Genomic DNA, 24600 nt, shown 5'->3' with positions numbered 1-24600 from the left:
AGAGCCACAGTGATGTTTAGAGTTCAGGTAGTACATCTGTTTTTTAAATGCTCAGTGGATCAAAATTAACTTTAGAGCTCATAAGAACAGGATTACTAAATCTTTCCTCCCCAGCAATACTAAGAAACCAAAACTGATGAAAGGATGCTTGCTCCCAGGGCAGCTTCTGATTGCACAATCTTGGGAGCAAGGGGCTGTCAGAGAGTTAGAGCTGCTTCATGGAAGGGAGTGAAGTATAAACACTCTTCATTTATTTACTCAATTTTTTTGAGTGTCTACTATGTTTTGCTCTAGGCAATGGGCATATGATGGTAAAGAGATAAAAGTTCCTATCTTCATGTATCTTACATTTTCATGTATTCTACATTCCTACATTCTTCACAATAAGAAAACAGTGAACTCCAATCACAGGTAGATATTCTTTGGTATATATCCTGCTTTTCAAAGTATATTTTAATACACAACTACGTCCTATCCAAATACTCAGTGAAAACAAAAAAGTGAATAAAAGTTGAGGCCAAGTGAGAGCTAAGTCATGGTTCAAGAATATTTAGTTGTTAATATCACATCTGTCCCAACCATGTCCTTTTTGAACAGAAATCCCCCAAATTAAGAGAACTCTCCACCTGAGAGCAGGGGGAGGTGATTAGGGAGACAGGAGTCACAGATAACTCTAGCTTTTCTTTCATGGCTATTAGAGTCTCCAAAATAGATACCACTTGCTTTCATTTTGTGTGTCTGTTAAAAGATTTTCATTTCAGCTGCAATGAGGATAGGCTAAAAGGAATTTTAAAAAGGTTTCTATAAATTAATGAAGTCAATAAGCCATTCTGTAACAACCAAAAAAATGTAGTTATATGTCCTGTACAACATATTTTGAAAAAACATATCTTGGTGATACAGTAACAGTACATTAAGTTGTCTTAAAGAACTATTTTTAATGCTTTTATGTTCCTATCCTAAAAATCCAAGCGTATAAATAGGAGCACAGGACATAACATTCAAAATCTTACCATACCAAGAGTGGCAATTTTCTAATACAGATAGGTAGCTCTTTTTCATAGATAGATGATAGATAAAAATGACTGATAGATTGATTTATGCATATGTATATGCACATACACATATATCTATGTATCTATTCATATATACTTTGCTTACAGAGTTGCATGTACACTTCCTTCTGTCAAATCTCTCTAAAACCTGCTCTACTCAAATCCAAATAGCTCTTTATTTTTTAATGACAAATTCACAAGGAAAATAAAACAATAACTATTTCATTGTTTGATGCAACTAACTGGTCTCCAAATTACGGGGTCAAAATTTTATCAAAGGGGCCATAGAACACAGTCCCATCATTTCTACAGCTGCCAACTCAGCTCCCACAAACATTGCTTGTTCCATGATCTGAGAGAGACTGTGCCCTTGGGCCAGGTTTCTTGTTCTACGGACTTAAGCCTTTATATTCCAGCACAAGGATGATTTTTGATGCAAATCCATCTGCCTGTTTTCCTGATGGGAAAAGAAATTCAAAACTTTCCCATTAAATTGTGAAATAAATTGATTAATAAAAAATGCACTTTCCCCAATTGAGAATTAGGGCTTAATGTTGTCTAATGAGTTTATTTTGAAACAATTACACAAAATGGTGATATCAAACCCAGCAGAGACACAATTTGGATAATAAGCTAAAATTAAAGATCAGACATGTGTATGGTGTTACTGAATGACCAGTGAATGCAATGAGAGCTAAGGATGAGCAGATAACATGAGTATGCAATTATAAAGTTTTAGCAGTTTATAAAACCCTATCTGGGAAAAAAGAACTGTATCATATATTTCAAATTCTATACTATTCGATCATCTAGTCTAAAACATTCTAGGTATTATTAAACATTATTGGCTTTTTCCTTTCTCTCTTTCCGCAGAGCTCTAGCCCATGTCAGTAACAGTGTTACCATCACCACAGAAGCCCTTTTCACACCACAGTCCTCCTAAAGATAACCACTACTCTGACTTTAGTGTAATTCTGCCTTTTACTGAACTTTAAGTAAATTGAAGTACAGTATGTGCTCTTTTGTTTCTGGCTTCTTGGATTCAGCATTGTGTGTGTGAGTTTTATTCTTGTTATTCAGTATATATAATTATAGTTTGTCCATTTTTATTTCAGCAAAGTACTCCATTATGTGAATATAAAACATTATTTATCTATTATTTTTGGATATTTGTGTTGTTACCAGTTTGGGATTAAAAGTTATCTACATTCTCGCACACATGTTTTGGTGACTATATGGAGGTTATTCCTGTTGAGTAATTACCTGGGAGTGGGATTCTTTAGTATTTACCGTTAAACGGCCTCCCAAAGTGATTTACAATTCCATTTGGCATTATTCAAGAGTTTCCGATGTTCCACATCCTCTCCAACACTTGGTATTCTCTTTTTTGTCCTAGTCATTCTGGTGTTTGTGTAGCCCCTTGTGGTTTTAATTTAAATTTCCCTCATAATTAATAATGTTTTGCATACCTTTTATATTTGTGTCAACCCTTTGAATATCTGTTTTTTGTCAAGTACTTCTTCAAGTCTTTTATATATTCTTTTTGGTTGTTTATTATTATTGAGTTGCAACAGTTCTTTGAAATCTTCCATTCTGTTTCTGGTTTAGTTTCACATTCTTAATGATGTATTTAACAAACAGAAATTCTTAAAACTGCCTAAGTTCTCATTTTTCAATTATGGTTAGTGTGTTCAGTGTCCTCTTAAAGAATTACTTGTCTACTCCTAAAGCATAAAGATATTTTCCAATGGCTTTTTTGAAGAGCTTTATTGTTTATCTTTTTTACTTAGACCTGGTCTACTTGATTGATGTGTGTGGAGGGAGAGGGGTGTTAAGTGGAGTCAATGTTTATTCATTTTCATATAAATATCCAATTACCCAGCACAACATATTGAAAAGACTATTGTTTCCATTCTTCCTTGCATATCAACTTTGTTAGAAATGAGGTGACCCACATCCCTGTACCATTAACATATTGTACTATCCCTTAATTACCACAACTTTATAATAGGTCCTTTCATTTGTTATTATGGGTCTCCAGCTTGGTTCTTTTTATTAAGCAAAGGTCTCCACCTTGGCTATTGTTGGACATCTACATTTTTAAATGAATTTTAGAATGAGCTTGTCGATTTACACACACACATACACACACACACACACAACCACAGAATTTTTATTGGGGTGTATTGAAGCTATAAACAACTTCGTTAAGAACAAACATCTGCTATAGAAATAAAAAAGGCCCCAAATTTTCCATTCCTACCTACAGTCATCCTTTTGCTACAAAACTTTCCAATTCATCCTGCCAAGATACAAAGTCTATTTATCCAACGCCTAACTCTGGGCAAGGCATATGGCTTGTTTTGGATCACAAAATGCAGTGGAAATGATATTGTGTAGTGTTATGGTTAGGCTTTAACAAGGCTTGTGTTTATTCTCTCTCTTTTGGAACCTACCAAGCCACCATATGAACAAGCTTTAGGATGGCCTGCATAAATATGGGAGACAAATGATGCTATGACATCTGTTTCCCAAGTTAAAGCCAGAAATCTCCCAGTATGTGACTGAAGTTATTCTGGACCAACTACACTCCAGTTAATCCACCAGAGAATCAAAAATCCATATGTGAGACCAGTTAAGATCACCTGAGCATGACCTAAATCGGCAGACTTTTCCCTAAGACAAAGTCATGAGTAATAATAAGTAGTTGTTATTTTAAGTCACTAAATGTGGGAGAAGTTTGTTACACAATAATTTTTAACAAAATATAGTCACAATATTGTGTCTTTCAATCCATGAACATAGTATTTCACTTTATTTTACTTTTTAAATTTCTGTCAACGGTTTGTAATGTTCAGTAAAGAAGTCCTTTGATTTTCTATTTGTTTGGTAATTTTAAATACAATTGAAATTTATATAATTTTTAAAATTAATTTTCCAGATTTTTTTCCAGTCTAAGTTATAAAATTGTTTTTTGCATACTGAATTTGCATTTTATGACTATGCTAACACCATTTTATACCTTGTAATAATTTGTCCGTAGAGTCTGTGGAATTTTTTATTTCACAGTACTATTTTCTGAGAATAATGACAGTTTATTTCCTACTTTTCCAACTCTTACTCCTTTTTCTTATTTTACTTGCCTTCTTGCACCATCTAGAGTATCCAGCACAATTTTGAAAACAATTAGTGAAACAAGCACTCTTATGACATTCCCAATCTCAGAGAGAGATCTTTTAATATTTCACTATTAAATACAATTTCTCTAGAGAAAGACAAATATCATATATTGCTTATGTGTGGAATCTAAAAAAATGGTACAAATTAACTTATTTACAAAACAGAAATAGAGTCACAGATGTAGAAAACAAACATGGTTACCAGTGGGAAAGGGGTGGGAAAGGGATAAATTTGGGGATTGGGATTGACATATACTCGCAACTACATATAAAATAGATAACTAATAAGGACCTACTGTATAGCACAGGGAACTCTACTCAATACTCTGTAATGACCTATATGGGAAAAGACTCTAAAAAAGAGGGGAAAAATATATATGTATAACTGATTCACTTTGCTGTATACCCGAAACTAACACAACATTGTAAATCAACTATACTCCAATAAAAGCTTTTTAAAAATTGCATAAAACTACAAAAAAATGATGTCTCATAATTCTTTATTAGAAGAACATTCTCTTTCATTCTTACTTTGGGACATTTAAAAAAATTTTTAAATGCTTTCTGAATTTTTCAGGCACAGTAACTGAATCTATCAATATGGTCATATAACTTTTCTTCCTTTTTATGTTAACATGATGAATTGGACTGACTACTTTGCAAATATCACTCTGGCATGCCTGAAATACATTCTACTTTTATATGATGTATTTTCCTTTAAAATATTTTAAAATTATTTTTGTTAAAAAAATTTATGGTTTTTGTACCTTTGTTAATGACAGAGACTGGTCTGCAAGATCTCAGTGATGTGATGTCCTTGTTAGGTTTTGGTATCAAAGTTATACTGGTTTCTCTTCTTCTAATCTCTGGAAGAGTTTATATAATATAGGTGCTGTTATTTTCTTAAGGTTTAGAAGAATTTACTGTTGAAGCCATTGAGCCTGGGGTTTTCTTAAAAGGAAAATTTTTAATAAAAAACACAATTATTAATAGTTACTAGACTATTAAAATTATATATTCTATCAGCTTGAACAAATAGTTTTGAAAAAAAATTCTATTTTATTTAAATGTTCTAAATTATTGGCTTATACCTGTTTATAATATCATTTTGTTATCTTTTTAATTTCTGTAGAATCTGTAGTGATGTTCACTTTTTCTGATATGAATAATTTGTGTTTTTCCTCCTGTTTCTTGATAAAGTTACACTGAATTTATAAATTTTGCTATTCTTTTCATAGGGCAAATTTGCCTTTGAATTTTTTGTTAGAAATTTTTTGTTTTACTAATTTCTACTCTTATTTTTATCATTTTCTTCCTCATTCCTTCATCTTGTTTTCTCTTCTTTCTCCAGATTCCTGAGGTTGAAGATAAGATCACTGATTTTCCACCTTGCTTCTTTTCTAAATCTCACTCTAATCACTAATTTACCTAAATCTCACAAGTTTTAAAATGTTGTATCTTCACTATCATCCAGTTTAAATGTTTCTTAATGGTAGTGTGACTTCTACTTATAGCTCATAGACTATTTAGACATTATTTTTTAATGTCCAACTACTTACAGACTTACATTTTTATTACTAAATTCTACTGTGATAGTAGAATATACTCTATCAAATTCTTTGATATTTGTGGAGGTTTTATTTATGTTCCAGTGCAAGGCCAATTTTGGTAAATATTTATTTATGAGCACTATGTTTGTTTATTAGGTCAACTTTGTTGAATCTTTTCTAGATCTCTGTCATAGAATGTTTGTCTGCTTTTTCTATTAGCTATTAAAATAGCAATGCTAAAGTTTTCTACTATGAAATTGAATTCATTGATTTATCCTTGTGGTTCTTTCAGTGTTTGTATTATATATTTTGAAGTTATGATATTGAGTACACAGAAATAGGATTGTGATGTCTTCTTAGTAGATGTACTGCTTTAATGTTATAAAAACATCCCTCTTCATGTGTAGTAATTCATCTTGTTTTCAATTATACTCTTCTGATATTAGGATAGCCACACCAGAAGTATTTGTAAGCATTTGCATAGCTTTTCTTTTCCTTTTACTTTCAGTCTTTGTGTCAAAAGCATGTTTATGTATATAGTCTAGCAAACATAATCTGTTATTTGAAGTATTCAGTGAATTTACCACTGTCCTTGGTGCCTGATGTCCACTGCCTTGAAAGCCAATGTTTCTTTTTTTTTCATTTTTTTAAATAGTTTTAGGTAGGAGAGTAAATTTGGTTCTTGTTACTCCAGTTGGCCAAAAGTACACATTTGTTGATTATCTTTTAAAGAGATTTATAAGAAGCAGGAAAAAAAAAGTCTAAATTTATTCATATTATTACCACTTCAACTGGAGTATAACTCCTTCAACCTTGTCTTTCTCCTTCAATATTGTCTATTCTTTGCAGTAACACACTGTCTTGATTGCTGTAGTTTTATAGTATATTTTGAAGTTGTGCAATGTCAGTCTTCCAACTTCATCTTTCTTCTTTAATATTGTGTAGTCTATTCCAGGTCTTTTACCTCTCCACAGAAACTTTAGAATCAGTTGGTCAATATCCACAAAACAACTTGCTGGGATTTTCATTGGGACTGTGGTGAAGGTACAGAACAATTTGGGAAGAAATGACTTCTTGACAACATTGAGTCTTCCTCTCCATGAACATGGAATATCTCTCCATTTCCTTAGCTCTTTGATTATTTTCATCAGAGTTTTGTAGTTTTCCTCCAATAGATCTTATACATATTTTGTTACATTTATACCTAACTATTTCATCTTGGAGTGTGCTAATGTAAATGGTGTTGTGTTTTTAATTTTAAATTCCATTTGCTCATTGCTGGTATACAGAAGTTGAATGTAGCTGAAAGTCATTATTTTTCTTCAGGCTTTAGCAGTAGTCTAATGTGCATTTATCACACATGTGGCAATATAGGAGAAAAGAAACATGAGCTGACTATAGCCAGCAGAAAACCAAAGGCTCCTTTGCAGCTGTGAAGCCAGGAAGCATCTAAAAACAGGCTCCAATGGGCACAAAAGCAGCTTCTTTTAAGTTCCTGATCTTTCATCCATTTCTTTCTCTATTACTTCTAACAAACATCCATCCTAATAATCTACATTAACTACTTCCCTTAATGAAATATCAACAGTGGTTTTGTTTATTGACAGAATTCTACCTGCGATAGTATTCCATTGATGTGTGATGAACTGTTAAATAAATAAATGAATTAATGAGAAATAAAAGAAGGAGAGAGAAGAGATTAGAAGGAGAGGAAGCATTGCAAGGAAGGTTGGAAAAAGAAGAAGATGTAGGAATTTGTCTCATACTATTGATTTTCAAAGCACTTTGAAGAACCTTTTCTGATAATGCCTTTTTGTATGGGCTGTCACGATAAGATTTTGACAATTCCATAATAGTTTGAATTTCTCTCTTCTATTTTAAGCTTAGCAATGTAAGAACAAAGACTTGTTTTCTGATTTGGTAATTCTCTAGCACTCTATAATCAAATTAATCATGAAAATTGCAAATTTGCAAATGAAAACAAAAATTCTACCTCATTAAAGTCACTGATATAATTTAGAATATCCAAGATAACAATATATATTTTGGTTTACATCCCCAAATTACTCCACTGTTTTCAAAGTTGTCTCCAGTGACTAACACACACAAAATATCACATGTACCAAAAACTAACATCAGAAATATTTCTATTTGCCATTTAAATCTGATTTCTTCATGCAGAGAGGATGCCTTGAGACAATCATAAATGTTAGGTACAGCCAGGGTGTTACTACATTCTTTCCTGCTGGCTTGTGTTTGATGTCCTATCTTCACTCTATTGGCCTTTACAAGCCACAGTTTCATGTGATTTCAAAGGGTTTTGATTTTTACACTGTTTCCTTCATTATCAAATGAGCTAACAATCAAACATACAGATTTATAGATGTAATTAAATGAAAAGTTTCAGCAACAGCTACTGCCACTTTATCTACCATGGCCAGGTTTATTTGCTGGGGGCATTTTTAATTTGTACCTGAAATTATCATTTGAGCTAAATCAAAATCATCTCTTCCTTCTCTTCCCCATCTTTGTCCTCCTCCACTCCCCCCACTCCTTCCTTTACTTTGCAATATAATTTTAAAATAAATGAAAAATATGCAGATTGCAAAATGTTAAACCTTACCTTTACCACATAGATATATGATTTGATAGATAGATACACAGAGAGAGAGAGAGATGATAGATAGACAAAAAGGAAAGTTTAAACTCTCCCTACTCTTCTTTGCTTCTCTCCCTCTAATGGAGATGATGGTGTGCCTACCAAATCCATTTTCAGGACTGAGGTATTCATTTCCCCACTTGCTGGTAGTGTGAGTGCTGAGGTCTCCAGCTGAGTCCCTCCCCAGGAACTGCCCTTGGACAAAGAGAACATCCTGACAAATACTTGTCATTTCAATGCTCTTCTTTATACTTTCACTAGGTATCACTTAAAATAAATACTATTTTATATTTTATATTAAAATATAAACATAAATGGTGTCAGGTGGCATTGATTCTTCACCAACTTCTATTTTTGTACAAAATGATGTTTGAGAGATTCAACCATATTGACCTATAGCCCAGTTCTTTTCTCATTTTTACCATTTTGTAATATTCCAATGTGTTAAATGTCACAATTTATTCATCCATTCTCCTATTGATAGAAATGAGTTGTTTACATTTTCCTTTGCATAAAATGCTTTTACGAATATTCTTAATGTGTGCATATCTTCACCTTTTAGTCAAATTTATACTCCCTCCAGCAGCAGAGCAATCTTTCTGTTGTCCCATGATGTCTTCAAACTCACCTGATGTTATGCAAATTTTAATCTTGATTGGGATATTTAATTCTTCTTTTCCCTTCTACAACTTATCTTCTCTTTCTCATTACCTAATTACTTACCTATAAAATCGTAACATACATATTTACCTGAAGTCTTAACACAAAGCCTCTATAACCTGTTCCTGAAGTATAGTTTAGCTGCGTATATAATTCTAGGTTAATGGTTATTTTTTCTCAAGACTTTGAACACAGCTGTACTCCTCAGGCTCCTACAATCATTGTTCAGAAGGCTGGGCTCTTTCTAGTTTTTCTTCTCTCTGGCTGCTTTTTTTTTTTTTTTTTTTTTTTTTGGTACACGGGCCTCTCACTGCTGTGGCCTCTCCTGTTGCAGAGCACAGGCTCCAGACATGCAGGCTCAGTGGCCATGGCTCACGGGCCCAGCCGCTCCACAGCATGTGGGATCTTCCCGGACCGGGGCACGAACTCGCATCCCTTGCAATGGCAGGCAGACTCTCAACCACTGCGCCACCAGGGAAGCCCTCTCTGGCTGCTTTTATGTTTTCTCTTTTGCTTTGAGTTTCTAAAGTTCCACTACAATGTATTTAAAGGTAAATTTTTCTTTTTTTTTTCCCGCTTGGCTTTCATTCGGTTTACTGAATCTAAAGATTACATCAGTTCCAGAAAAATTCTGTAGTCTGACTTCTCCAAATAGTCTTTCTCCTTTATTCTTTAAATTCTTTTCCTCTGAAATAGCAATAAAGTTAGGCTAGATCTTCTCTTTCTAGCTCTATGTTTCCAGCCTCTCAGATCATCTATTCCTTTGTCTCTCTTTCATGTAATTGTTCTTAAATCTATGCTTCAGCTTACAAATTATCTTCAATTTTGTCTCTTCTGCTATTTTACAGCAATTTCTATGTTGTTTACATCTAGAACTGTATTTAGTTATTTTTCAAGTCTTTATTAAAAATCACTATCTCATTTTGTGCTGTTTTTGATTCTCTGCTTTCTGTTTTTAAAAATATTAAGCAAATTTATGTTTTTATTCAATAAATTGTATACCTGGTGACTTAGGGATCTAATTATGCCCTTTTTAAATTCTGTTGACTATCACTTATGGTAGTTTGTGTCCTGTCATTTTAGATTATAAGATAAGTTCACGGATAATTACATGTGGGAGGTTTTTTTGTGCCTCTGTTTGAGAGAGATTTACGTTTGCTACAGCCAACACCCAAAAGTACTGTCAAACAGAGGCCATTTAAGGTAAACTATCAGATTGGGAGTTTCTGGACCACACAACTGGTACAAATTTGGATCCCTAACCTATGTGAGTTCAGGCTTGTCAATACAAATTCTCAGAGGAGAGTTTTTGGTTTGTTTTGTTTTGATTGAAAGTCCAGGATAAGACTGTCAAGTTCCCTTGTCTTCTCTTTTGCTGGTACATGGAATTTTTCTAGTCCATTCCTTCACCAAATTTGTAGATTTTCAAGGGCCCCAGTTTAAGCAGAAACCTCAAGCCCACTCACCTCCTTAGATTGACACCTGCATGATCATCAAACCCAAAGCTCTAGAGAACTGAGACTGGCAGATCCCCTCAGGACTGCCTTGACTTTAGCATCACTTATCACTTGGCTTTTCTGCTGCCTCTTCATATGCAGTCCCTGAGAATTTCCATTTCATTCTTCTTATTCCAGCTGTTCATTTTAAAGGACATTTGTCATAGTTTATCCAGCATTTCTAAATGTTTTGCAGTGGAACAGTTTTCAGGATATCTAATGTGCCAAACTGATAAATAGATGAATGCATGTAAATTTTAAATTTGAGTAAATGATAATAAATTGTTTTCCAAGTGGATGTTTCTAATTATGGTCCTCAAATGAAATATAAATTGACATACAATATACTTCTTATATTGAAAGTGAACAATTTAAAATTTTAACATATGTATACACCCATGAGACCATTACCATATTCAAGATAATGAACATTCCCACCACTCCCATAAGTTTGACTATCCTGCCTTTTGCAAACATTTTCTCTGGTTCATCACTTGGATGTTTTGTTTTGTTTTGTTTTGAAATTTATTTATTTATTTTGGGCTGTGTTGGGTCTTCATTTCTGTGTGAGGGCTTTCTCTAGTTGTGGCAAGCAGGGGCCACTCTTCATCGCAGTGCGCGGGCCTCTCACTATCGCGGCCTCTCTTGTTGTGGAGCACAGGCTCCAGACGTGCACACTCAGTAGTTGCGGCTCATGGGCCTAGTTGCTCCGCAGCATGTGGGATCTTCCCAGACCAGGGCTCAAACCCATGTCCCCTGCATTAGCAGGCGCATATTCTCAACCAGTGCACCACCAGGGAAGCCCCTTTTGTTTTGTTTTTTAACTTAGATTATTGTCCTTTTTACTATAAAGAATTTCCAATTTGTCTGAAGTTAAATTTGTCAGTCATTTACTCCAGAGCTACTTCTTTTTATTTTTAAAGCCATGCTTATAAAGCCCTACTCTAAGATTATTTAGAAACTCACCATATTTTCTTATAATTTTTTAATTTCATTTTTATATATTTACATTTTAAAATTTGATTCGTTTTTTGGCAGCAGACCAAAACATTCTATATAGTGACAAACCAGATTTTTCAAGTCAATCAGGGGCACCAGAATGAAGTCTCATTTAATAGAAATTACTGAATAAATCCAAATTAAATGAATTACCTCTTTTGTGGTATTGGCTATCAAACCTTAGAGGAGGTTACAGAGGGTCCCATTTCTTCTAACAACTCTATAGGAAATATATTATTTTAATTCTAATTTGAAATCAATGTTTGGAAGACTTCCTTTCTAATATACCCATTCATAAAGTTTGACATCATATCTTATTTTAATTAATTGCCTCATTAATTACTGTTTCATTTCTTAACTGAAAGCTTGATTCAATCAAAAAGATTTTTGGTGTCATGTATACAGAATTAGAAATATAATGTTATACACATGAAACTTATATATTATAAATCAATGTTACCTCAAGAAAAAATAAGTATTAAAAAAAAATTGCAAAAAACCCCAGGCAAAAATAAGAAAGGGAACAGAGTAATTAAAAAATTAAAAGTTCATTGCTCTTTAAAGTGTATCAGCTAAGCAGTTACATATGAGAAAATGTGCTTCTTATTTTCTAGCTCTTGATTTGAAGGTGATGTTTCCACAGTGATTTCTTTCAAGCCCTGAGCCCTCCCTACTCTGGCATAGATAAAAACTTTGCCATCTGAGTAAGTTTCATTTTGACAGAGTAGCATAAAAACTTAAATTTTAAATGGGTAGTAGGTCTAGCCCAGTTAGTGTTCTCATTAGTTTAGTAGGTCTATTAGCAAACTCAAAGACTTAATACATCCTGATACATTTTTGGGTTTTTGTTACTCTTTCTGTGAGAGGAGAGATTGAGCAGGGTGGGGTAAGTCATGTAGAACTAGTGGAATGTTATATGTACTTTGGGAGAAGACATGTTGCTGACAGCTACAAACCTCAATTACACTAGAGCAGAGGGTCCTGTTCAATTAACTCGTAGAAGGAAATGTTTCCCCTCCTACTATTCAGGCCAGAAAGGGAGAGACAGAGGTGGCAAGAGAAGTGGAAAGTGAAAAAATAAATTGAAGAAGAACTGGTGAGACTAGACAAGAAATGAAATAAAATATAAAACAAAATAAAGAGGGGATATTTTAAAACAAGAAAAAACAAGAACAGAAGACGTGAGAAGTAAAAAGGAATGAGTAGTTAAGATGTGAGCCAAAAGGATAAATATCAAAGAGAAAAGATAAAAAAAGACAAAAGGAATCAGGAGAGAAAGGGAAAAGAATTGGAAGAGAATTAGATACCAAAAGAAAAAAGTGTGGGTAAGAGGATTAGAAAGCTGAAAGGGGGGAAAGAGAGAGTGTGTGTAGGGCCTGGTATTGTGTGTATGGACACAGATGTACAGCACACTTATATAATCCTCTCCAGTCTACGGGTTTCACTTTTGTTCCCAGATCACTGTAAACACAAACTTGGTTAAATTAACAGAGCACTCACAGGCAGTATCTTTAAGGAAAAAAATGTTACAAGATAGTCCTTATGAAGTAATTTTTTCTGATTATAGCAAAAAACTACCAGTTTCTTTTGTTTCTATTTGACCATAAAAACACTATTTAATGCTAAAGGGGATTTTTTTTAAAGGGGATTTTGTTTTACCATCTTTATTGGAGTATAATTGCTTTACAATGGTGTGTTAGTTTCTGCTTTATAACAAAGTGAATCAGCTATACATATATATATATCCACATATCTCTTCCCTCTTGCATCTCCCTCCCTCCCACCATCCCTATCCCACCCTTCTAAGTGGTCACAGAGCACCGAGCTGATATCCCTGTGCTATGTGGGTGCTTCCCACTAGCTATCGAATTTACATTTGGTAGTGTATATATATCCATGCCACTCTCTCACTTTGTCCCACTTACCCTTCCTGTCCCCATGTCCTCAAGTCCATTCTCTAGTCAGTCCGCATCTTTATTCCCGTCCTGCCCCTAGGTTCTTCATAACTTTTTTTTCTCTTAGATTCCATATATATGTGTTAGCATACGGTATTTGTTTTTCTCTTTCTGACTTACTTCACTCTGTATGACAGACTCTAGGTCCATCCACCTCACTGCAAATAAGTCAATTTTGTTTCTTTTTATGTCTGAGTAATATTCCATTGCATATATGTGCCACATCTTCTTTATCTATTCATTTGTCGATGGACACTTAGGTTGCTTCCAGGTCCTGGCTATTATAAACAGAGCTGCAATGAACATTGTGGTACATGACTCCTAAAGGGGATTTTTAACTCACTTTAACTCCTGAGCACCACAGAGCAAAATTTTTTCTTTAAAAAAAGGAATTTTAGGGCTTCCCTGGTGGCGCAGTGGTTGAGAATCTGCCTGCCGATGCAGGAGACACGGGTTCGTGCCCTGGTCCGGGAAGATCCCACATGCCGTGGAGCAGCTGAGCCCGTGAGCCATGGCCGCTGGGCCTGCGCGTCCGGAGCCTGTGCTCCGCAACGGGAGAGGCCACAACAGTGAGAGGCCCGCATACCGCAAAAAAAAAAAAAAAAAAAAAAAAAAGGAATTTTATACTTTTAAAAGTACATAATTTTGTTTAACTTTGCAAGTGTACTGATATGCATAAAATAAAAACCTAGGGATTTTTTTGTGTGAATTGCCTTTGCATGTTTTATCCAGTGACAGAAGAGAATAATGTTATGTGTCTAACATGTAAGTAGATGTAAAAATAATTCAGAAGAAATATTGGCAATTTTTTTGTTCGATTTCTGGTGCAAGATTTGTTTTTGCTCCAGCAAATATCTTTTGTTGAGAAGAGCTTTTAAGAAGGGACATTTCTGTTGCCTCTGCTCTAGATGTACTTGCTTCACAAAATAGGTGTGTGTATATATGTTATACATCAAAATAACTAAAAACAAGCCCTATATCTTCATAAGTTTCATAAAAGGCATTAGAAATATGTTCTTCTCAGGGAGGGACAGGAAATCTAACTTCTAATTTTGGGTGACACATAGATACATGGATATTTTGCCTCATTGCTTGCTTTACTGAGTTTTAGGCCGTATGTTCCTGGCTTTAGTTTACAATATTTATACCACTGGTGAGATGATAAAATTTTGAGCACAGTGTGTCCTATTCAGATTTCATCCAATAACTCATTTTTATTTCAGAATATATTCATCACACTGTCATATGATTTAAGGAATTTTTATAAACCAGGCAAAAATACCACTCTGAGCTAAGATTACAGAAACAAAGTTTCCTCTTCTATTTGTATAAAAATGAATTAAAATGATAGTATTGAGAATAGAAGCAACAATTATACATTAATATATTTTTTCTTTCTTAAAACATAACATTTGAATATATTTCCTATTCTGGGTTCTGGCATCTGAATTATTTCCTCTCCTACGTGTTTCCATATCCCACGCATATCCTCTAGCCCTCATCTTCCACTTATTGAAAGGCAGAGTGCATGCAAACCAAATGAAGTGCTTAAATCAGCTTGCTCCTCTACTACCAGCTCCAGAAAGAGATGCAGATGCCCTGACAGCAGTTTGGACCAGCGTCTTCCCCATTCATCCTCTGCAGTATGGTAGATGAGCAATTGCTCTGTTTCAGAGCACAGAAACTGAATTCTCTGTGGAATGAACAAGCATCACCTCCACCACCACTAGTTTTTCACCTATTACCCATCTTAAGAACCTCTAAAGATCAAAGCCTATAGATGAAGGTACTCAGCAATGACATGCAATCTACAAGCTGAATTTATTTCATGCATAGTCTAATTTGATTTTTCAGTATCATGACAGACTGTATATGAAATCATACTGGCCTCTCTGAGAAGCTCTAAGTAAACTAACAGTGTTCCAAGTCATAGAATTTTAGGTTGGAGATGGAAGAGACCTTACGAGTTTTGAAAAATCAGGTCTCAAAACTAAGTTTACTTGTCGGGCTAGCTGTTAGCTGCCATGAATTCAAATCCAAGACTCCTGATTCTTATTCCACTGCTCTTTCCATTCTATCACATGGCCTTTTTCAAGACCATCTAGAAGGCAAATAACCTGAAATATGAATTATACTCCCTGTTAATTTTATTTGGTTCAATGTTAGTAAGACAGATTTTTAAATCTAGTTAGTAAGTTTTAACAAATCATTATAGTTCTTTTATTAGCTGTTAACTTAAAATGATCTTCTGTGTCATATTTAGAGCTGTCCCTTAATCCATCAGGCTTCCAACCAAGCAGTTTTCATCCTATCTTTACTATTTGCAAGTAAATGACAGCAATAAAAAAGAAAACTGGGAGAATATGAAGATAAAAGATAAAGAATTGAAGATAATTGGGGAAACCATATGATAGTGTTATTCATGAAAATCATAAATTTTGGGGTCTAATTAAATCCGTGTTCTAAGCTGGGTTCCCCCATTTACTGCTTGTGCCAACTTAACTATATTACTTAACATCTCTGAACCTCAATTTTCTCATCTCTGAATGGGGGCAATGAAAGTATCTACCTCACAGAGTTGTTGTGAGTCCTGAGAAAAAGTATACAATACTTAATATAGTACCTGGTACTTAATGAACACTCAAGAAAAATTGGCCAAATCTAAATGTCTCCATGGAGGATTTTTTTTTAAGTCACATCTGGGAACTATTAAGCAATCCCCTCATCTAGGTGTATTCCCAAGATAAGCTGTTTGTAGAACAGCCCTAAAGAGCTTTCTAGAAAGTCTTCATCAGTCACCCATCCCAGAGGTCATCCGCTCCAGGTGAGTGAATCACCTCTTTGCTTGGAGAAGAACCTTGGAAAAAGCATCTTCTATCCCACTACAAGTCTAGAAGCAGATTGTGATATATCCCACAGCTAGAAAGAGAAGCCAAGATGAGAAAGTGCTCAATTTGGTGAAGCTTATTTACTGACTCATCTCTGAACAGTTGTGCTTATATTAAAATTATATATATATATGAAATGTACATAAAAATGCACACAGATGGGATAAGCATATGGGAGCACATGCGCGCGCGCGCGCGCGCGCAAACACACACACACACACACACACACACACACACACACACACACACAGTGTCAACCATTTTTAAAGACAATGGAGATGTATATTTGTCCATGTCTCTCTCTCACTTCCTCCCAGCTTACCTTTCCCCCTCCCAGTGTGGTGGGATAAGGAGGGTGAGAGGGAGACACAAGGGGAGGAGATATGGTGATATATGTATATGTATAGCTGATTCACTTTGTCATACAGAAGAAACTAACACACCATTGTAAAGCAATTATATTCCAATAAAGATGTTAAAAAAAAAAGACAATGGAGAAATTTCCATGTCCATAGAAAATTCAGAAGTACTCTTTACTCTTTGGAGTTCATTTTCAGATTTGGGGAGAAATATTTACTTTTCAAATTATGTTTTTCTTTAGCAAATATTTGCTTTTCCCAGGCACATAACTAACAAAACAGCAAAATATGTCTGACAGCAGGAAGAAGACAATTTAAATTAAACATTTAAGATTGACTTTGAACTCTAGGATGACAGGGAAAAACTAATGTCACTGCTGTATCTATCCCCTAAACCAAGCTCAGTAACAGGCACATAGGTCATTATTAAATTTTAGAAAATGAACAATGAGGAATAAATCCCCAAGTAAACCTCATTATATATCAATTTGGAGCAAGAAAAGTACTGTCATCTCTCCTGCCCTGAGTCAATATTAGAAACTCTTCTATGTTTTCCTTATTTCACCTAGCATAATCCCCTCCAAGTCTATCATGTTATCACAGATGGCAAGATTCCCATCTTTTTATGGCTGAATAATATTCAATTGTAGTTTTGATTTGCGTTTCCTTGATGATCAGTCATACTGAGTTATCTTTTCATATACCTGTTGGTCATTTTTATGTCTTCTTTGAAAAAATGTCCATTTAGGTCCTTGCCCACTTTTAATTAGGTTATTTAGGGTTTTGTTTTGTTTTGTTTTCTGCTATTGAGTTGTATGAGTTCCTTATATATTTTGGATATTAGCCCTTTATAAGATATATGGTTTGCAAATATTTTCACTGTTCTGTAAATTTCTTTTCCATTGTATTGATGGTTTCCTAGGTTATGCATAATAATTTTAGTTGGATGTAGTCCCACTTGTTCTTTTTTTTTTTGTCTTTGTTGTGTGTGCTTTTTGTGTCATATACCAAAAAAAAAAAAAAAAAAAAAAAAGACTATTGCCAGGACCATGTCAAAGAGATTTTCCCCTATGTTTTCGTTTAGGAGTTATACAGTTTCCAGTCTTTAATCCCCCTTTTTTGTGTGTGGTACGCGGGCCTCTCACTGTTGTGGCCTCTCCCATTGAGGAGCACAGGCTCCGGATGCACAGGCTCAGTGGCCATGGCTCACGGGCCCAGCCGCTCCGCAGCATGTGGGATCTTCCCTGACCGGGGCACGAGCCTGTGTCCCCTGCATTGGCAGGCAGATTCTCAACCACTGCGCCACCAGGGAATCCCTTTTAATCCATTTTGAGTTGATTTTTTACATATGGTATAAGATAAGGGTCCAATTTCATTCCATTGTGAAAAATCTTTTTAAAAATTTTTTCTGTTCTGGAAATATTAAGGAATTTTCTCTATCCTTATTGCCCTGACATTTTACCAGGTTAAGCTCAGGAACAATCATTCATTCAACCAGTACATATTGAGTACCTACATACTCTATGTGAGGGTTAGTGGGGATTCAGAGAGAACAATATAGATGCAACCCATGTTCTCATCATATTTGAACTAGAGAAAGGGAAAGGAAGAAAAAAATCACATAAAGAGGTAAGTTAGGGCTTTCCTCGTGGAAAGCTGAGGCCGCTGAGGCTGTGTGTCCAGAGCCTGCGCTCCGGGAGAGGCCACAACAGTGAGAGGCCCACGTATAGCAAAAAAAGCCAAAAGAAATAAAAAAAATAATGATGAAAATGCTTTTTTCTTTATTAAGAGCCCTAAATAATTTTGCTTTCATCTAAATGTTTTGTGACTGTGTATAACTAGTTATAAACAAATATACAAATGTTAATCATATATATAATTATTTTTGACAAGTGTAGTTTAGCACATATGATATAGACATTCATAGTTGGTTTTACATTAATACTGGAATTTAGTAGTTGTCATCACTGAAAAAATACCTCAAAAATATGTAAATTCAAATGAAAGAACTGCATTGACTCCTGAGTTCCAGAACCAGCTACATAATTTACAGAGTCTATTGCGAAATGAAATGGACCTGCTTCAAAAATTATGAATTTCAAGAAGTGGGAATGGGGGCTTCCCTGGTGGTGCAGTGGTTGAGAGTCCACCAGCCGATGCAGGGGATACGGGATCGTGCCCCGGTACGGGAGGATCCCACATGCCGCGGAGCGGCTGGGCCTGTGAGCCATGGCCGCTGAGCCTGCGCATCCGGAGCCTGTGCTCACAACGGGAGAGGCCACAACAGTGAGAGGCCCGCGTACCGCAAAAAAAAAGAAAAAAAAAAAAAAAAAGAAAAGAAAAGAGGAAAGTTAATTTCATATAGTGATAGACGCTATGCAGAAAATAAAACAATATATAGAGAAAATGTTAAATGGAGAGAGCTTAATGTAGCTACAGTGGTCATTAAAGGCCTCTGAGAATTGACATTTTATCAAAAGCTGATTGGTTAGGTAAAGACATGAGAATGCATTGGTGTTTTAGGAAAAGACCAATGAAGCAAGAGTGTTATGAATAAGGGGAGAGTGATATCAGAGCTATGGGCCCTAATAAGGAATTTGGGCCCATAATCCAAGTATGTGGGAAAACCATTGAAGGATTTTAAGAGGAATTCAATGATTGGAATTATGCTTTAAAAAAACATTTCTCTTAATACTCTTCAACCAAATACTGTATGGCTAGGGGAAAGCATGCAATCACGCTGAAGTTTTTATTTTAAATTTACAACCATAAACCTAATGCTGCCCACCAATTATACAATATTTCCTAGAGCCACTCTTTTAGATAACTTTTTCTATCATCAAATGAATATTCCTGCCTCACTCCCACTCTCAGTTGGTGACCTTTCTATTTCACCATGAAAATGGAAGCCATCGGAAGAGCACTTCTGAGGATTTTCTTCACCCAGTTTATTCACCCATCAGCAGCTGTACCCTATCCACTCTCTGACCATACACCTTTGTAAAACTAATTCTTCATTTATATGCTAGATTGCATTTCCTCTTTACTCATGGATGTCACATTAGCAAGTCTGCCTCTCCTATATTCTCAAATTTTCCTTTCTCTGCTGAAACATGCTTTTAACTCTCCCATCTTAAAAACCTTCTCTTGACTCCCCTACCATCTACCACCCCATTTATCTGCTTCCCTTTGCAGCAAAGGCTCTGAAAATATTTGCCTATACTGGCTTCCTCCGATACTCCTTCTAGCCACCTTAAATCCATTCTAATCACATATGAACCTTTCCACCACTCTTGGTTTTCTTCCTACCTCACAGATCTCTCCTCAGTCTCCTTTGTAGTTGTAGTTTCTCCACTTATTTCTTAAATCTTAATGTTAGAATATTCCAGGGCTCAGTATCTGGCTATCATTTCTTCTCCCCACTGGTGCTGTCATGCAGTCTCATAATTTTAGATGCTATCATATGTCAACCTATTCAAATTTATATCTTCAGTTAAGCCCTTTCTCCTGAATTCCAGACTCTCATCTCATTTCCAGCTTCTCATTTGATATTTCTACTTGAATGTCTAAGAGACATCTCAGATTTAAATGCCCAAAACTAAATTTCTGATATTCTACAAAAATCCACGCCCTTCCCAATCTTACCCATCTCAGTTAATGATAATTCCATCTTCCCAGCTGTTCAGCCAAAATCCTTAGATTCATCTTTGACTTTTCCTTTTCTCTCTCATCCAGTATTTAATCTGTCACCAAATTATACAAACAAATTCATCCCTTCTCGTCACCTACAGTGCTATCACCCTAGACTGACTACCATTATTTCTGTGAACTTTTACTACAGAATCTTCCAAAACTCGGGCTTTGTTTTGTTTTGCTCCCACACTTGCCTGCAGCTAGATTGATATTTAAATAACTCAGATTACATGCCTCCTTTTCTCAACATCCCGCAGTGGTTCTCAATTCACCTTGGAAAATAAAAGCCAAGGTCCTTAAAATTGTCTAGAAGATTCTACATCTCTGGCTCCATTACCTCTCTGACTTCATCTTCTAACAGTTTCAACCTTCACTCGCTCCACTTCCATCACACTGGCCTCCTTGCTGTTCCTCAAATATGCCAGACATGTGAGAACCACGGAGCCTTTGCACTTGCTATTTCTATCTTCCCCTAATGCTCCTTCTCAGTAACACACCTGGCTAAGCCCCCCAACTTATTCAGTTTCTGCATAAGTAGCTCTTTCTCAGGGTTGCCTACTCTGACGACTCTACTTAAAATTATAGCATTCCCCTCCAAGCATTCCTGTGTTCCCTTATCCTGCTATATTTTTACTATATCAATTTTTTTAACATCTTTATTGGAGTATAATTGCTTTACTATGGTGTGTTAGTTTCTGCTGTATAAAAAAGTGAATCAGCTATACATTTACATATAGTGTATCAATTTTTAATTAATTTGCTAAATTATTATTTATTATGTTTATCTACTATATCCTTCACTTGCATATTAGTTCAATGAGGGCAGGAATTTTTGTCTGTTTATCCACTATTGATTCCCATCACCTAGAAACAGGCCTGGGACACAATGGGCTCAATAAAATTGTTTTATTGTAAAAAATTAAATATGTAAATGAATCTTTAAAATTTAATATTATACTCAGTAAACAAGTCAGAAGAATACCTACAATATGATTTAATTTATATAAAGATCAGAAACACAAAATTTAAAACAACTATAGAAACTTTTATGATAAATTATTTTTAAAAGGAATGCTTTTTATCTGGAAGCGAGCACAGAGAATGTAACTGGGAATCTCAAGTTACTCTTTCTTAAATCTGGTTGTGAGGATGTGGGTAGGCATTTTATTGTTATTCTTTAAACCATACATAAATATAACATTTCTTTTCATATACTGAAAATATTTATTTCATAATAATAATTAAAAACACATTATATTTCTGTACACTTGAGTTTTGAGGATGCATTATACCTATGTAGTGATTTTTTATAGAAACAAACACTGCTTTTGTAACCTCATTTGATCCTCAAAACCTCGTATCCCCACTCTACTCAGTAAAATGACTTCTCAAGCCACAAGACTAATCACTGGGCCAGTCAGGCGTAGGACTTGGGTCTTCTGATTTCAGAGATTTGGACTGAAAAGTACATTGATATTAACGCTGGGTTCACACTGGGTGTAAATTTGATGTAGTAACTTTGAGAATGTTCAGAGAAATTCGACATAATTATGTCATTAACTAATCATATTGATTCTTATTCTCCTGCATAAAATGTTGGCCCTCACATTAGGTTGACCTGAAGTTAAATTCAAGCTTTCTGCCTTGGCATTTAAGAGTCTCATGCTCTGAATACAACCTTCCCCACCTCATCTTCTACATTCTACTCCAGTTGTACTGGTGCATTTCCCAAGCATGATATGTCCTTTCCTATTATATTTCCTTTGTTATGATCATATGCTTACCTTTTTTTTTTTTTTTTTTTTTTTTTTTTGCGGTACGCGGGCCTCTCACTGCCGTGGCCTCTCCCGTTGCGGAGCACAGGCTCCAGACGCACAGGCTCAGTGGCCATGTCTCTCGGGCCCAGCGGCTCCGCGGCAAGCGGGATCGAACTCGTGTCCCCTGCATCGGCAGGCGGACTCTCAACCACTGCGCCACCAGGGAAGCCCCATGTGGTTATCTTAAGACACCATCCCACCATCTCTGCTTATTGGACTTTTGCCTTTCCCTCAAAAAGAGCTTAACTATCCCCCACGCCCAAATAAGCCATCTCCAAAATTCCCTTTTGTAACTAATTGCTACCTTCTTGGTGAAACCATTATAGAGTATTGGTACTTTAATTAGAGTAAATCTTTCATTCTATCTTGTACTAGACCTCATACTTTATACTAAATTAGAAGTTACTTGAGAAAACAGTCTATCCTATGTGTATTTTTATCCAACAGTAACAATGGTATAGTATATTCTTTCGACAACCTTTAAATGGAATCCAGCAATTTGCTCAAATAAATAGGAAACAAATCCTTAATGGGTTCCATAGACATGTAATTTTCTTAAGTTTTCCTTAAATTCCTTAAATTCTTCAAGTTAAATTTAAAAGGATACAGTTTTTCCTATTTGAAGTTATAATCATGTAAATAAATGGCATTTGATTCTATCATAATCACTATTATCACCATTATTGATGATGGTAGTGGTTAAGGGCTTACTGTAGAGGCTTAGAAATCCAAACAAGGGTGTTTTCTAATGGTAGGAGAAATCAACATCTCATCTACTTGTTGCTGTAGATTAGGCATAGATGAGAGTATCGGGTCTGACCAGCACTCCTAATTTCATTCTTCATTTGTTATACAGTATTCCAGGTGTACTGCTGTTTCTGAGACAGCCAAGAGGCTGTGAATCAAATCTGGTAATCTAATTCTTTGCATGTACAGGCACGTTTCAGTAACAGAGCAAGTGTCAGCGTAAATGAATCTATTGATCCTTTTTCAAAATTCGACTACAAACCAAGTTAGAATCAGATTTATTAGATGTCAAGTGAAATAGTTATAGCAAGGTCAGTGACATAATTAAGAACACTGTTGAGTATTAGGAGGAAAATGAGAGGGTATTTTTTTCCTGTTAAAGAGTAAGAAACGCTATGTGAATACCAATAATTTGGTTGCCCATTAAAGTACAAGTCACATTAATATTTGTCTCTTAATGGTCTTTAAATTCTGCCTATTTAGCACTGAGATTGACAGGTTACATAATAAAGTACTCACAAGGAAACCCTCCTCAAAAACATTTTATTTAGAGATGGCACTCACACTCGCTTCCACAATACATCACGCTGATTGTTCACTACCTTTCTAAATCTACATGTTAAACATTTCCTCTGAGAGAACATATGAAGTATAGACACAAAAAACAACATCCCACTAAATTGATATTACAAAACCACCTCATTAGGAAAAAACAAAGGTAGTCATTTATTTGACTAAATTAAAGACAAATGACATCAGCTTCCTTTTCTGTTTATACCAACCCAGCAGTCAGCTTTGCTTATAGAAATAGATGTGTCTTCAATTTCTTGCATCTCAACCACTCACCATTTTAGCTTATTCCAGGGCACTGCAAGCTATCATACATTTCAAAACACCTCCATAAGAACAGCATTCAACTGCTCTCTGAACATTTCTGCTTTTACCAGTCTCTCTCTTTTCCTAAATGAATTACCCTTTCTAGGTATATCATGCTAACAACTGTCAACCTAACATCTACAATACAAATCCCTTAATCCTATGTGTCCTCCAATTTCCTACTTTCCTTTGTCAGCCAACCCTTTGGAAAGAGAAATCCTTGCTTACTATCTTACCTGTTTCCTTACATTTTATTGCCTTTTATTTTACCTGCTTACCCCTCTCTTAAAACTGCCGTGATGGTGCTCACCCTTCACTTGAACTATCCAAAGAACACTCTTCTCTCTCTGCTACATTATATACTGTCGACTCCTGGCTCCTTTCTTAAAGTCTCCACTTGCTTGGTTCCTATGCCCCTGATCTTGTGCTCTTACTTATTCCAGATCAATTCTTGCTTTCTTTCACAGACTCTTCTTCAGATGTTCACCAATGGGATGTAAGAAAATTGGTTTATGATATTCCAGGAACATCCTTAAAGGAAGGGGATGTACTCATCTTCACCCCTTCCCTTTAGATAAAGTGCAGATGAAATATCTGGAGACCCAGCAGAAAATGTGGTATCTGGAGATCTTGGCCCCTGAGGTTGGTCCACATATTGAGAATGTAG

The sequence above is a fragment of the Kogia breviceps genome, chromosome 15 (assembly GCF_026419965.1).
Source record: "Kogia breviceps isolate mKogBre1 chromosome 15, mKogBre1 haplotype 1, whole genome shotgun sequence".
NCBI lineage: Eukaryota > Metazoa > Chordata > Mammalia > Artiodactyla > Physeteridae > Kogia > Kogia breviceps.
This window is presented reverse-complemented; position numbering follows the sequence as displayed.